Source organism: Leptonychotes weddellii, chromosome 9 (assembly GCF_054177405.1).
Source record: "Leptonychotes weddellii isolate Sample4059 chromosome 9, ASM5417740v2, whole genome shotgun sequence".
NCBI classification, from domain to species: Eukaryota; Metazoa; Chordata; class Mammalia; order Carnivora; family Phocidae; genus Leptonychotes; species Leptonychotes weddellii.
Window position 1 is genome coordinate 21,445,958 of NC_138377.1, and position 16,510 is coordinate 21,462,467.

Consider the following 16,510-nt stretch of genomic DNA (forward strand, 5'->3'; position numbering starts at 1 on the left):
AAGAGCCCCCTTTTTGCCAGCTCAGGCAGATCCCCTAGTAAAACTTCTGCCTTCATTTCAGGGAACAGAAACAAAAAGCATCCTATTGACTTTGAGGCATAAAGCAAACTAATTCTCCAAACACAGTCCAGAGCATGTAACTGCCCAGTGAGGGCCAGCTAAGTATGATCAGAAACCAGCAAAGCAATTCTGAAGCCATCAGATCCCTGAGGAAATGATGATGTTACCAAGGCACCTATCAATCAAAGCTGATCCTGGAGGAGCCGTGCACGTACACACTGCAAAAGGAATAAAAATTTCAAATCCATAAAGCATGAACTCGGGTTCCTGCACCTCAGGCTCTGCCTGGGAAACCACAAGACACTTCAGAAGTATTTTGCAAGAAGCACCAACCCTCAGGCTTCCCTAAAATACTCTTAGCCTCTTTTCTTTGAAGAATGACAAAAACTGCAGGAGAACAATGTTGACAGATGAAGATTCGCTTGGTCCTTTGTAGTTACCACCTTGCTCTGCCTTTCCTCCTCCCTGCCCGTGTGTGAGGATGAGTCACAGACACCCACATGGACCATATTCTGGACTGGGCTCGATGATCCAGCTTGGTGGCTTCTGCTGAGACGTAGAGCCATGGCAGCCAGGCAGTGTCTTCCTTGCTCCTAATTCTGCCAAATCCAGTGACTTCTCCGTCCCACCTCTAGAGTTCTGCTCCTACTACAAAAGTCAACAAGCCACTCTTCTGCTCTAATATGTCCCATGCTCCCCCAGACACACACACTAAAGTCCTAATGCCTTTGTCTACTATCCCGCAGCTACCAGCATCCACTCCAGCCCCCACTCATGGGGAAGCAGCCACATAGGTTGGGGTGGGCCACCTCTACCTGGTTTTAAGGCTGTCCTGTTACAACTGGTTCAGAGAGGAGCATGTGCTCTAAGTTGGTCCAACCAAAAGGAAGCCCAAGACTTTTGTTCAATGGCTAGGGGAAGAGAAGTTCTTTCTAGCTTTCAAGGGTGAGGTGTGCCCACATGAGCTTTAGAGCCACAGAGCTCTTTTACTACCATGGGCAGAGTCAGCCTGAGGCCCCAGCAAAATTGGGCACCCCTAGAGTGCACCATAGCTGAGGTCCATTCTCTAAACCTTGAGTTGCATAAACTCCATCCCCCAGAGTTCCCTCTATATTAAGCCAAATTGAGTTGGGATTCCCATCAATTGTTAAGAGATTGTCCTAACTGAAATACTTACTATTCCAGGTTCTTCAAAAATGAGCCAGAACATACCTCTCCACTCCCATCTCTCACTTAGCCCTCTACCTATATGCTATAAAAGATCCATCTCCTGTGTACTGAGGATGAATTCATTTTCTTTCCTTTCCTTACGTGGTTTCCTTGGCCTGTCATCCTCCGTCCTTCTTCTCCATCTACTTTAAATTCCACCTTCTCGGTGAAACCTTCCTCACACTCCCTTACCTGGCAGGAAGTAATCCTCTCCTCCATGAAAACCCACATGGTTCCTTCTAGTCCAGATCTAGGCCTTGTGCTGTGATTACATACATTCAAAATGTCCTTCACCTGAAAATGTCAACCATTACCCTCTTCTGTGTCCCTAGCACCAGACATGATACCCCACCCCCTCCCCAGGCAAAGGAAGAACCCAGCAGACATTTGCAAAATTGAGCTTGTGGAAGCCTGCACCCCCCAGCTTGGTCTGTGAGCAATGTTGGCCTTCCAGAGGGCATTCCTCTCTCACTCCCTACCTCCCAAGCCTCCACAGAACCTCAGATATGCATATGAGAGATGAGAACATGGGGTACACTGTGGACAGGAATGGGGTAGGAGATCAGTAAAGGATCAGCAAATCAGACCTGTATTGCAACCTCCTTTATACACAGTATCCAAACTCAAGCAAGGTCACTGGAGTCCCTCTATCTAGCCCGCATGGGCTCCCTCTGTACCAGTCCTATCAAATCCGCCCCCAACGACTGTCATGCAACTCTCCCTAGCTCAGCTCCCCAAGGTCCAGCCTCAGCTCTATCATCAACCACCTCTGTGTCCTTGGACAAGTCACTTCACTGCTCCTGGCCCCCCTCTCTACAATGAAGAAGGTGAACCAGTCATGTGCTAAGGTTCCACCCACTCTCTGGGCTGCTAGGGTTCTGTTTAGGAGAATGGAATATCTCCTTTCCAAACCCCCCATTGGGAGAAATCCCAGACTAAAAAAGGGGCTAGGGTTTTTGCCACCCTTCAAACCTTCTTCTGTCCCTTCCTTATTTCCTGGGTGAAGGGACACATTTTCTCCCAAGGGGTCTAACATGGTGCCTGCCTTAGGTGCCAAGGAGAGAGAAGCTCAACAATTCTTCCTTAAGACATAAGATCTAAGATGCCAAAATTTGCCAACTGCCTCATTACACCCAAAATCTAAATCTGGAAGCTCAACGGCATGAGAGGCTGCTGTGAAAAGTGCTCATGCTACATCTTTAAGTGAAAAATCAAAGCTAGTGTGAGAGCTTCCAAAATGTGATGTTGATGCCTAGCACAGAGTGGGTGCTCAATTAGTGCTTATTAAATGAGTGAATGAACTTTAAAAACAAAATAGCACACCCTGGATTGTGGATGCTTAGAAATTTAGCCGGAAAGACAAATATCAAAATTTTCCCACTAATTATTTCTGGAGGGGGGACTTACAGGTGATTTTTTTTATTTTTGTTTTTGTTATTTTCTAAATGTTCTATAACAAACATACATCATTCTGTAATAAGAAAATAATTAAGAAGCTTTTATAAGGAGTTGAATTTAAAACAAAAAAAACAACACACACATACGAAAAAAAGAGAGTGTGACTGTCATCCAAACTCCACAACCCACACACTAGCCAACCTTCCTACCTCCCACACAACCCACCCCTTCTCTGAGAAAGCTTCCCTGCCTTCTCATTTCTGTCTCAATTCCAGGAATCTGGGGAAGGGCTTCAAGTGTTAGCCTCATCAGAGTCAGAGCCCAGGACTGAGGCAGCCCCCACCTCTCCAAGACCCAGAGAAAAGCAGATGAGAAGCTAGACTGCCCACTTCTGACGTTCCCCCCATACCAGAACCACCCTGTCAACCCCAGAAGAGACACAGAGCAGGGCACAGAGAGGCCTCTGTCTCATGGGGCACTCGTCTGCATGTACAGATTCGCTGACCTGTTGGTCAGGTCAGAAAGGAGGTTGAAGAAATGAATTCCCATGTCCTGGCAACCTTTAGAGGAATTTAATATTTTACCAGTGCCTTATGAATGCATCTCTTTTCTCTTCGCACATCTTCCTGCCTCTCCCTCGTGACTCTAGACCAAGTCCGTGACCTGAGTCCCTATACTTCTTCCTACCTCTACTCACATCTGCTCAGTGCAGATCAGCTCAGGGTGGGCCGGAGGACCCCACAAGGCAAGGGCAGAGGAGACCTCAGGTGAACACGTGGTGGGTGTTCAGGGAGACACCGGACAGAGGAGGACAGGGGAACTGCAGGTGACCAGCATCTCACTAATTAGCAACAGGTGGGGCTGAAAGGTGGGGGAGATGGAGTCAGAGGGTAAGCATTCCCTATGGGCTTGTGGGCCAACAGACCTAGAAGGCCGGCCTGGTGGCTCTTGCCAGAGGGAAAAAAAAGTAGAGACTGCTCATGACACAGAGGGGCAGCCATGCCCCAGAGAGGTCCTTTGTTCACCCAGGTTCTCCCTGACCCAGAGCAAGCAGGCCTGTGGGCTCTGGGGGAATTGCTCCTGTCAGCCGCTCTTTGTGATTAGCACTGCCCAGCAGGTGAGATCCAAGCAGCCCAGACGGGGCAGGCTGCAGAGGGTCCACCTTCTGTAAACTTAACCTCTCAAAGCTTTGGTGTCCTCACCTGCAGAAAGAGGATAAGAATTCCTGCTTGTCCTTGTTGTGGGTATTCAGTGACATAACATTGGTCAAGCATTTTGCACGAAGCTTGGCATCTAGAGCTCCATACATGGCCAGAATTATCAGCATTTTCTTAACTTCTCTGGTTTTTCCTCACCCCCACCTCATCCTTCGGCTCTCAGAACAAGTACCAGTTCTTCTCACTCTGCGGGGGGATGTTCGGCAATGGGGGAGGGGGGCGACAGACAGACCTCAGTTGTCTTTCCAGCCTGGGCACTTCTCTGTGCCTCAGCTTCTTCATCTGCAACAAGACAACGATAACAACAGTATCCCTCTTCCAAGACTAAGTGTAAAGATTAAGTGAGGGGATATGGGTGATGCGCTTACAATAGGGCCTATCTATAGTGAGCACTCAATGTTAGCTCTCATTTCCTCCATGCCATCATTCTACTTAAGGCTCCATAATTCTCAGAGCAACCCCTACTTTTCCTTCACAGCACTCATCATAATTAATAATTATATATTTCTTGCTGTTGTTTAATACTTGCCCCTCCACCCAAGTGTAAGCCCCATCAGGGATCAGCCAAGTGTCTCTCTTGATTGTGGCTGTATTCCCAGCACCTGGTACAGTGCCTGGATACAGTAGGTGTTTAATAAATTATCTGTTGGATGAATAAATGCATGAATAGATGAATAGAATATTAGTGTTGGCATGAACACCAAGGTCCCTTCCAGCTCTAAGAGTCTCTGACTAGTCTCTATTTTTTGACAGCTTTGGAAGAAAAGTTTAAAATGAGCCCCAGAGAAGCTGTTTCACCGATCCCCGGGGAAGGCTCAGGATGGTTGCTGCTGACAGACTTCCAAACACTCAAGTTGTGCAGAGATTTACTCTGATTTTTTTAAAACCTGAGGAGGGAGCCTGCTGAATTTCCAGGTTGGGATCCTCCTCTCCTCCCTCAGGGCCACTGCATCCAGGGCACTAAACACAGCTCTGCACTAGGTAGCGGGGACCCCAGCGAGGTGACAAGCCTTCCCATGTGAGTAGTGGACAGCCGGTCGTGAGCAACAAAGGCCAAATCTCACCAAGCAACAGGCAACCACAGCAGACCCTGTCCTCACCTATTTGCCCTCCAAAGAGAGAGGGCTTCACAAGTACTAGCATGGAACACAGGGGGCTCTGAGGCTGGCCCTGTATGTCACGCTTTCACCAGGCCACAGAAAGTACTTGCTTTTAATGCAGATTCCTGGGCCCCCCAACTTAACTCCCATGTGCAGTGGGCCTGAGAATATGCATTTTGTAAGAGCTCTCCAGACGTTTTGATGCGTACCAAAGTCTGAAAGATGCTATTCCAAATGAGAAGGAAACCGATCACAGTCAGCCCTGCCCCCACCGGGTCCTGGGTGTGTATAATCGATTATTTCCGCAGTTGCAACATAAATCTGGAAACACCTGCCAACACCCGCTTCGTAGCAGACTGTTCTGAACCACTGGTTTGCAAGCCTGACGGAATCACCCAGGCAGCTTTAAAATATACTGATGCCAGGGTCTTACCCCTAACCATTCTGATTTAATTCGTATGAGGCGCAACACAGGTTTGGGATTTAACATGGTGATTCCAACATGCAGCAAAGTTTGAGAACCACTGCTCTAACTTAACCCTCACCACCCAGCTCACTGTGCAGGCTCCAAGCACCACGAGCACCCCAGAACAGCCTCCGCCCGACCGGACGCCCGGCCTGAGCTGCCACGGGCCGAGAAAGGAAGGGACGGTGGGGGTCACACGGCAAGACCCTGGACATTTCTGGGGCACATGATCTGGTCAGAGCATCCATCCTAAAGGCCCCACGTGTTTACCTCCCAGAAGTTACAGGTGACTTGCTGAGCAGGTACCGTGCCCTCGGTGTGGATGAGGCAACGCAGGACAGCTGCAAAGGTCCTCAGAGTCCTCTTTACTAAAGTGGGACCTCAGCTCTTAACTCAGCACCATTCACCAGCTCTGCGACCACATGCAAGTTCATCTCGCCAGGCCTCACTTTCCTCGTCTGTAAAATGGGAATAACATTCCCTGACACTCCGTCACCGCTGCCTCACAGCCTATGTGCGAGGCGCTTGATGCGGCTGCTGGCACACAGTAATGGTTCGATCCGTCTGAGCCAACGATAAAGTGTCAAATGGTCCTGTTTGTTGCCTATCAGATGCTTCACTCTTTTCTCTTTTTTTCCTTTACGGGAGCTTGGACCCTTGGCAGCTGTTCTGCCAACCTCAGATACTTTCTACTCCTCTGGGGCCCCCTTCCTTGCCATGCTTGCCAGTTCTTTGCTCTTGAATTTGCCACTTAACTTGCCTGAGACTGAGTTTCCTCATCTCCAAAGTGGGGGCATAAAAGCACTAACCCCATGTTTACTGAAAGAACTGGTGAGCTGCACTATGCAGAGTGCCAACACGAGGCCGGGCACAGGGCAGCTCAACAAAGCGAAGAGGCCGGGGAAGGTGAAGAATCATCCTTTTTCCTCCTTGAACTTTGAAGTTCGGCAAAGAGCGCTCTCTATCTGCTCTGGGGGCCTGTGGGTAGAAAAGATGCCTCCTAAAGGCTCCTAAAGGAGATGGGAATTCCAAATTTGGAGCCAGGGGAAGAGGCAGCCCCAGCTCCCCTCCACCCCCTGGGGCAACGCTGCAGAATGCTGACTCCAGCCTGGGGCCCCTCTTACCAGCTCCCCATCCTCCTCACTCCATTTAGCTCTAGCAATCCAATTCCCTTTCCTTCACCTGGAAATCGATGTTTAATTAACACATTATTGGAAAAATAAACACAGTCTTCAATGGGACTGCAATGAAGCTAATGCAGCTCAGCCTGGGGGACTCAGACCAACCCCTCGGTCAGAAAAGTGCTCTTCTCTTCCCTCCCTCTGAACCAAGAAAAAGTTCTTCCTTTCTCCATGGAGTCCTCCAGCCTGCAGAATCCATATTCTTCCCTCTGTGTATTCCCCTCCCTGGCTCTAGGCAGTGAGACCACTCATCCCTTCTTACCCTTGACCTGATGACATGGACACAGAGGGGAGAGGTGGGATTTGGTGTCAGTACACACATCACTATTCCACGTGGGAAAGAGGCACCTTCTTCTGGATGCCCCCAGCCTCTACCTATGAAGTTGTGGATGAGCCACCTCCCCCCTGCTCTCCTGACTCATCCAACTGAAGGGTCAGCAGCTGTCTTGCCCTGACTGACTAGGATGATGTGCCCTCGATGCCCCATCCAGTCCTCGGCCTCGAGAGCTGATCTGAAGACCTCCCCTCCTCTAGTCCCCATTTTACATGTTCTAACTGCTGCCCCGTCTCCTCCAGGGTTCAGGGTGGGAAGCAGTGCAAGTTCTCAGAAAGAGCATGAATCCTAGAGTCAGACGAAGGGTCTGTTTGTTCTCACTGTCCGACCTTAGACAAGCTATTTAACCCCATTGGTTTCCTTGTCAGACAAATGAGAATACCACCTATCTAAAGCAAATATGGCAGAACACCATGCTTTGCTAACAGCAGGTGCTAGATGACAGTCCATTCGCCAGACTTTCCCATGGAGGTCCAGGCCCTTCTGCAGGGGCCATGGGGAGTGTGGGCTCATCAAGGTTCAGGGCCATGGAATAAAGCAGAGGTAAATACATTGCAGGTTCTCTGCCTTCTGCCAACTCACCACCATCCCAAACAACCTAAACTCATTTTTCTGACAAGGTGCCTGAAGCAAGGAAGAAGGTAACAAACACCACGGGGTACAGAGTTTCCAAGTGCCATCAAAAAGACCACAGTTGCAAGGCTAGCAGTGTCCTCTCCCCAAGCCTAAAGTGCCTCGGACTGGCAGCAACATCTTCAGCATGTCCCAGAGTTGTGGGTCAGACTGGCCGGCAAGTGGGTCAGCTCTCAGAATCATGTTCCCAGACTTGGGGAACTGAAGGACAGGCCCACAGAGGTGGTGTGACACAGTAGTTAAGACCAGAGGCTTCAGAGCCAGCCCCACTGAGTCTGAATCATGACCATTGCCATTCCTACCTGCAGGACCTTGGACATATTATTTAACCTCTATAGGCCAGGGCTGGGGTGGGGGGGGGGGGTGTTGTAATACAGAAATGATAATAGCACCTACCTCATAAGGTAGATAATGCATGTCAGGGCTTAGCATAGTATCTGGTGCACAGTAAGACTCAAATGTTGGCTAGTGGTAGTGTAGTAAGACTAGTGAGGTTAGTAGTAATGGCGATGTTGATAGTAAAACTAGTCAAAAGATTCAGGTCTTCATCCTTGAAAAATGGGGACAAGTGGAAGTATCTCTGGGGAAAGGCTCTACTCTCAGTCACCTTCCTCCCTAGAACTGGATTTCCCCCTCTTGCATTCCCCTTTCCTCTCTGTACCCATGAACAGAAAGTGGGTGATGCCATTTCAAAGAAAGATAACTATATATTTTATCATCCAAACCAGGCCACTTTTGAGAGTTAATAGGTACACTATGACAAAGGCCTAGACGGGAACTGTCTCTGCAAACCGGGGCATCTGGTCACTCCATCTCAAGGTCCCACAGAAAGAGCTTCATGCCCTGTCCCAGGTCCTGGCACAAGGTAAGTCTTCCCTGGCTCTCAGAATCTACTTTACTCTGGCCTCTGTTCCTCCACTGCCCTGACCCCCTCAACACACACACACACACACACACACACACACACACACACACAAAATTATCTAGGATGTCTAACCCCTCCCCAATTCAAGGTCAAGGCCAACCCTAGGGGAGAGTAGAGGGACTTGGCAGGGGCCCTTCACCCACAATTCATGACCTCATGCTCCCCAGCCAGCCTCTGGACACAGAAATGAAACACACTGAGGCTAAGGTCTGAGCCCATGCGTCCCTTTCTTGAGAAACAATGGAGCCAGTCTAGGAGAAGCACACATGCTCTCAAGGCTATCAGGACCCAGAGACCAGCTGCTTGGACTTCTGAATGGAGCCCCTGCTACATCTAAGAGTAATCTTAATGGGCAGGGCTACATGGGATTGAAAACCCGGAGCATGCTACTGCGGTCTCTTCCTCCAGCACAATTAGGGGATGACCCTGACCAGCACTCAGGGACTCCAGTGACCTTGGAGTATAGGCCACCAGTCTTCCTCCAGTCTCCCTCTACTCTGCCAGAGTCAAGTCTGCCCTCTGTAAAGGCACACCTAACCCACCTACCTCACCAAGACCCACTCCTCTGATGGAGGAAGGAGGAGAACTACAAGGGGCCCTCAAGCAGCCACTAGCACAATACCCTTTGGGAAAGGACACACATCCCACAAGGCAACATGATGCTGTGCAAAGAGCACTACCTGGGCAGCCAGGAAACCTGGATTCTGGCTTTGTCTCTGGGTCAGATTTGCCATATGACTTTGGACAAGCCACTTAATCTCTCTACACCTCAGTTTTCTCATCTGTATTGGAGGGCACTGAATGAAATGATGGCTCATCTCCCTTTTACCTCTAACAGTATAACACAAGGGTCATGAACTTGGGCTCTGGAAAAAGACAGATCTGAGTTCAAATCCTTGATCTGCCACTTTACTAGCTTACTTTGTGTAAGTCTAAGCCTCAATCTCCTCCTCTGTTCAAGGCAGATAATAAGAATACACTGCATTGTGCTGTTTGGAGAATTAAATGAGATAATAAATGTTTACAAAAAAAAAAACCCATCTTCATGCAGAACTTGAAATATATTAAGATCCTCCAAAATGGCAGCTAGTAGTGATATCATTACCATTACTAGTACCACTATGATGATGATGACTAATATTACAGGGATCGTGAAGGAGGCAGAGTCCCTCTGAGTCAGGCATGGAGACCTTTCTCAATCAGAAAGTTGCACACTTTCCAATCCCTCTAGCAGATCTGGGACTTGCAGGGAGGGATAAGATAGCCAGAGACAAAGTTCAACTTTCCCAGAAGGCAGGTCCAAGGTGCTAGAGAAGAAAAGAGAACCCCAACACCAAACCCATATGGTTCTTTCCTCCAATCAACGAATATTTGTTGAGCACCTATTATGTGGCTGGAAGAGTCCTAGGCACTGAGAACGCTATAATGAACAAAAACAAAGTCCCTGAGCTCCTGGAGCTTGTAATATAGAGGAGACAAGATCACCTTAACCCCTCAATATGTAATGTAGTATTAGGTAGTGATTAGCTGATTGGAATTAAAGGCAGGATAACAGGCTGGAAAGTGGCAGTGGTGGGGTTGTAGGGCTATTTTAGAAAGCCAGTCAGGATAGTCATCTCTGAGCAGGTATCATTTGCGCAGGGGCCTGCAGGAAGAGGCGGGGAGCAGGCCCCACGCAGAGCCCCTGCTGGAGCCCAGGACTGCCACCTGTGGCTGGCCCAGCCGCAGGGCCTCACTTAGCCAACTGCAGAGCAACCGGGGCTGGACCTCAAGGATCAGAGCTGCAGCTCAGCCATCTACCCCTGCAGGTGCGTGCCTGGGGGAGACCAGGCCTGATTCACAGTGGGCAAACTAACGTACCAAGCAGGTGTATTTCTAGGAGGCAAGCTTTGGAAGGGACACTTCTACTTCTGCAAGTCCCCCACTCACACATAAGGGTCTTGTAAGGAGAAGGGAGGGGGGAATCCCAAGAATATTCTCTTCTCCGGTTTTGGGCACAAAAATTTGCCCCTGAGGCATCCTACTCCCTATTTCTCCCCTTTCTCTGACAATGACGTAACCCTTTCTCCCTAACTCCTCAAGGTCAGCCCCGGAAAGGGAGAGGGACGTCAGAAACAGAGGACCATCAGCATTTTGCTCTGGGGATTTTTCTTTCAGGCAAAATGTTAGCCAATTTCCTTTATAATTACCTAAAGAGGGACACACCTTTAGCCAAAGGAGACAGAAAATGGCGTCTGGTAGTGAAGGCAGCCGAACCCTGAGCACTGGAGCACCGGGGCTCGGCTGCTTTCCCGGCCCAGGGCGATTTCAGCTCCTGGGGGGCTGTAGCCTCCACCAAGGCCCAGCTGCCCAAGGGTGGCCAGGGCTGGGAGGGCAAGGCTGTCCTCCCAGCTCTGCCTGGGGCTCGGGAGGTGGCAGGGGAAACCCTCAATTTTGCCCACCTCTCCCCCTTCAGTCGGCACCCGCCCACCAGTCATCCACGAGCACCCCCGCCCACAGGCTGGCTTGGGGACGCGGGGACCTCATGTGACGCTTCCGCCGGAGACCCGGGCGGCTTCTCCCCCTCTACCCCCTTCTCAGCTACCCTGAACACCCCCGCTTTTTGCCCTCCCCTCCCCAAGGGGAAGTCAGCTTCCCTTCCCTGGCACCCCCGCACCTCTCCAGAGCCCCGCGCACGGCCACAGCCAGCAATCGCACTCCCGCCGCACAAACAGGCAGGCAGCCTCCTGCGTGACCCGCACACATGGTATTGACCCTCCCATGTGGTCCAACTGGAGGCACACCAGTGTTTGACAGAACACAAACACCCCTCCAGCCCCCTCCCAAAAGGCAACACAAAGGCCACCAAGAATTTCAAGACCAGGCAACATCGGACATCAGAGCGAGAGCAGGGTAGGACAAAGACATCATTCCATCCTCGCAAGGAACGATGACAATTCGGGGACATTCTGCAGTGCCCTCTGGCTTGACACAGCCCACTGAGCAGAGCTGTTGTGGTGGCGTGTGTGTGAGAGAGCATGCATATGTGTGGTGTGGGGGTGGTGTCTATCTCTATGTCCAGGCAGCAAATCTCCCCCGAGGTAACCCAGTCCAGACTCCGCTTTCCCCGTAACCTTCCTCCAGTGTGCCGCAAACACATATTACACGGATGGTTAAATTGGATCATTATCACTGGGTGCTTATTTGGCAAAAAAAAAAACACCATTAATGTCATCTACCCCCACTCCAATCCCCTTCTCAAGAAGTCCCCTCCCCCAAAGACTCTCCAACATGCTAATCCCATGAACTGCGACACACCACAGCTTTCGGGAGAAAATAATGGCGAGGAGAAAGAAGAGAGCGGTGTGGGGAGAAGACGTGGATAGCGTTACTGCATTGCCCGTATGAAGATGGGTGGAAAGGAGCCATGGTGGAGGTAGGGGCGGGGAGAGCCGCGGAGGGGAATGAAACCAAACGAAATCAAGTCCTTGGTCGCCTGTGTCCGTGCTAGAGTGCGTGTGTGCAAGAGCTTGTGCAAGTGCGTGTGTAGATGTGCCGACTTAGCCCTCCTATCAGAAGGCTGCATCCGTGTGGCATGTAGGAAAGGCCATCGCACCACTGTTGTGTTGCAAAAAAAAAAAAAAAAAGGAAGAAAGAAAGAAAAGAAAAGAAAAAAGAGCCGCAGAGCCATCAGAATCAGAATTTTCTCATGGAGATGGAAAGGGCTAGAGGAAAGGGGGAGGGGGCCATGGGGTAGGGGAGAGCGGTGCGTGGCAATGGAAGGCAAGAGCATGGTAGAATTGGGGGAGGATGGGGGGGGGACATTGGTGGTGGGGTGGAAGACACTGCACGAGCACCTGAGACACAAACGCACACAATACCCAAACGCCAAGCCACTGCTTCACTGTTCATCTAAGACTGACAACCTGTCCCCCATCTCCCGCTGCCTCTCTGTGCCCCCAAAGCTGGTGCGGGTGGATTTCTCTATCTCAGTTTTGCAGCAGTGAGGGCTAATTACAACCAAGCCCCCTTACCGAATTAACCCCTCCCCTCCCTCTCTTTTTCTCTCTAAAAGGCCAATTGAAGAATAATGTGTTTTTAGAGATAATGGATTTTTTTTTTCCCAAGGAGCAAGAGAAAGGGGGATGCAGGACAGAAATTCTGCAAACCGGTGACTTCCGACCTCACCTCCGTCTCCCCTCATGTCTCCATTCGCTGTAGCATCTCATCTACCATTTCCCAACCGTTCCCTTGTCCCCCACCACCCAAAAGAAAAGACCTTCCTACCATGCACATCGACAAACACATCAACCGCCACCCAATCTCAGTAGCCGATCTCAAAACCCCAAGCATCAATCCACCTCAATACATTCTTTCCCTTATATAAGCAGCAAATCATCAACATATTCAGTAGAAACGCAGCATTAAAAAGAAATTAACCAAAAAAAGAGGCCAGACCCCCGTCAAACCCCCAATAATTATTAGCAGGGAGCTACCAGAGAAGCAAAGAGGTAGTTGTCTCTCAAAATCTAGAATCCCTTTGATTTCTGGCCCCGTCGTCTTAAGAAGCAATTTTTTAAATCATTATTTCACTAGAAAGGGCCGGAAAGCTCCAGAAAAGGGCATTCGCACAGTCCGGTTGTTTTAAAAAAAAATATTAACCCAGCCCTGTTGCTCACTTTAATAGCGAACTTCCAGCGTCCAGCCTTTTCCCCCTCTTCCAGAAGGAAGACTGGCTCGCAGGATGAACCCCAGGCTGCAGAAAATGGGCCAAGAGCCCTTGCTCTCCACTCCCCAACCAAAAAAAAAAAAAAAAAAATCAAACAATAGGAATATCTCTGCACAACCAGCACCCGTCTGAAATATCGTTTGCCCCAATATCACATAGGCAGATTAAGCTAGAAGATTAAAAAAAAAAAAAATACCAGCCTTGTTATGTCTTTCTCCCCTCCATCCCTCCGCCACGTACCCAGTAGCCCTTAGGTAAACTTGCCCATCATAACCAGCGGGACCATTTTAACTCGAAAGGCGATGCAGAAGCCCTTGAACGGTGAAGGAGGCTCTACTCCACAACAGCAAATTCATAAAGGGCTAGTTTTTCGGGTTCGCCAGACCTAACCTCCAGGTGCCCCCAGATAGACTATCCCACGCACAGAGTCACCCAGTGCGCTGGGAGTTCAAATTTCCATTGGAACCTTCATCACAAAGGCAAATGGTCATCTGACCCCTGAAACTACACTGTCCTCCAGGTGTGACAAGGAGTGCCCCTCTTGCTCCCAGGGCCATCCACAGGACCCAGGGCAGAAAAAGAATTAAGAATGTTGAGGTGGATCGGTCTGGTAAAAGGAAACTCTCTCCCCCAAGCGGGAGTGACCGGAGGAAGCGGGGAGAGGTCAGCTCCTACTCTCCGACTTCTCCTAGGTGGTCTGACTGTGTCTCACTCCATCCTAGCCTAGCTCTCAATGATCTCTGACCTTTGCATTTAAAAAAAAAAATTAAAAATAATGATCAGGGGAAAGAATCCTACCTTACCTAAAGCCCAATAAGAGTTAGCAAAAATATAATTTTCTCACTACATGATGCTATTTCTACATCCAGATCAAAAGAGAAGGCATTTAATGGAGGGAGGAAGAAATTTATTTTTTTTTAACAAGTAATCACAGGGGAAGTCACCTGCAAAGCAGCCGAGCCCATAGGTTGGTATTACATCACTGGCCTAGGAAGGGATGGGGGTTGGGGGGAGGACAGATTATTTTTCCCTTGTCATCAGGATGATGTTTCTAAAGCAGTTAAGTTTCATGGTGAAAAAAGAGAGAGGAAAGAGCCAAAACTCTGGGTACAACACAATGCCTTGGGAAAAAAAAAAAAATACATCGAACCAGCCTTTAAGGTCACTGAGAGCTTGCAAAACCCACAGTGCTTACACAGAATGGAAGTTTTCAGGCAAGCCTGCTACTAAATCATTAATATAAATAAATGGAAGGCAGAGGAGGAAGATTCCCTTGTAACAGATCCAAACAGGAGCGCACACACGTGCGCACACACACACACACTCCCTTTTCACCTTCTCTGATTATGCCCACCTTCACAAGAAGATAGCACGAGTCCAACCTGAATCTTCAGACTCAAGAACCACCTCCTCACACCCCTTCTTAAAAAAAAAAAAAAAAAAATCTTACTTACACACACACACACACACACATACCTCAATTCCTCAACAGCTAGGGAAATCCCTGTCTCAATTCAATTTTGTCTTATGATCCTCAGAGTGTCTCTTCTCTTTCTCATTTGAACCAGTCCTTTCCCCAGAAAAAAAAAGATAATTAGAGGGAAAGTAGCTACAAAATGCCAAAAAACTATGCCCAAAATGAAGTGATGGGCATACATCCTTTCAGACTAATAATCCAAGCTAATAGGAGAAAGACTTAAAAAAAAAAAAAGATTAAAAAACCTAAAACATTCTCTGACTTTTCCAACAACTGGAGTGAGAGGACTCAACTTCCAGGAGCAACTGAAGGAAAAGAAAGGCAGTTGAAAAGCCATTCCCATGGTCAGCCAAGGCTCTCCGATCCAGCATCCAAAAAAAAAAATCTAGGTTGGTCGCTCCCAACTGAAAACTTCTACCCTCTCAGGAGCAACCTCTTCCCAGAACGAACAAGAACCTTGAGTTGTTTCACACCCTGTCTGCCTTCCTTTCCCCCCAAACCTTACCTTTCCAGTTGAACAGAAGATTTGGGATCTGTTTGTTTGTTTGATGCTTAATCAACTGACTTTGCTGGGTATGTTTCCTCTTTGGGAAGGTTCAAATTCCAGAATCTTTCTCCTTTTCCTTCTCTCTCTCTCTCTCTGGGAGGGAGTGGCGGGGAAGAAGGGAGGGGGGTGGCGGAGGTGTGAAAAGCCGGTCCGCGGTGGCTCTAGACGCTGGCGGCTGCGAGAGAGAGGAGGACACGCTCGCCTCTCCCTCTCAAGGAGTTGGATGCAAGAGGAGATGTGTAGGGCTGAGCTCGGAGCCTGAGACTGCCGGGGAGCCCAGGAATTTCACGCACTCCAGAGCCAGCCCCTCCCTCTCCCACACAGACCCCGGCATTTAAAGAGACAGCCAGGCTGCCTGGCTCAGGGCTTCACCTCTTCCCTGACTGTTTTGCAAACAGCAGAGAAGATATCGTCAGGGAGGGGCACTGTGCAGCCCCCTGTGACTAAGAGGCAGTGTCAGGAGCTCAGTTCTCCCCCGACCCCAGCCTGAGGAAGGTTCTTTACCAGAACCGGGGCGGGCATTGAAATAAAGACAAAAATCCTCATTTACAGCTTCCGTAGACTAAGCCACATGCTGAAGACACATGTGTCTCATTGCAGCCAGGAAGTGGAGAGGAGCCTGACCTAGAAGTGTGCCTCAGTTTCCCCAAGTAGCCACTCCTTGCGAAATCAGGGCAATCCTTGAGCTTCTGGTGGAGGCTAGGGCTGTAACTAGGGCACAAAGTCATTCCTTCAACAAGCATTTTGAATGCCTGCTTAGGATGAGGCACAGTGCATAGGACAAGGTCTGGGGACATAGAAATGAAGGTGACAAATTGGGCTTCCCATCCAAGGGCTGCTAGCTACAAAGACAGATGGAGGCATAGCCAACCGTATCCACAGGGGCTTCGAGCTAAGAGAGACAGAGGCAGGGGTCTAGTGCTGTGGTGGGTCAGGGGGACAGCTCCCTTCCGTGGCTCACAACCTGAGCTCAGGGCTTAGATATTTCCACTGCACTCCCCAAACCCTTTGAAATTCATAGCCAGTTTTGCTGAATTAGTCTGTGTCTGCGGAAACATTTCCCCATTCGAGCCTAAACAAGAGATGACAGTCGGTGGCACCAAACACAAGGTTTTGTTCAGCATCAGGCCCTGGTGCTTCACCAGGGAAAAGAGCCCCACCCCCCTTTCTTCTCCAACCTCCCCTTTCTAAGGGCTCCAGGGCACATCCTTCCTCTGGCCAGTGCCAATGGCAGGAATAGCCACTAACAACTGTT

The 16,510-nt window shown here is 49.5% G+C and overlaps 1 protein-coding gene across 9 annotated transcripts in view; it reads right to left on the reverse strand.

Annotated features, from left to right (window-relative positions):
- The window catches only part of NRXN3 (neurexin 3), a 1,456,830-nt gene extending 1,440,614 nt beyond the window's left edge, over positions 1-16,216 (reverse strand). For 3 of the 9 annotated variants that reach the window (XM_081830134.1, XM_081830131.1, XM_081830129.1), the window contains exon 1: positions 15,214-16,215. The gene's annotated coding sequence lies outside the window, so the exon portion shown is untranslated. Of the gene's footprint in view, positions 1-15,213 lie in introns of all 9 variants that reach the window. The other 6 variants (XM_081830128.1, XM_081830127.1, XM_081830126.1 and 3 more) reach the window with 3 other exon arrangements.
- Positions 16,217-16,510: the final 294 nt, after the last annotated feature.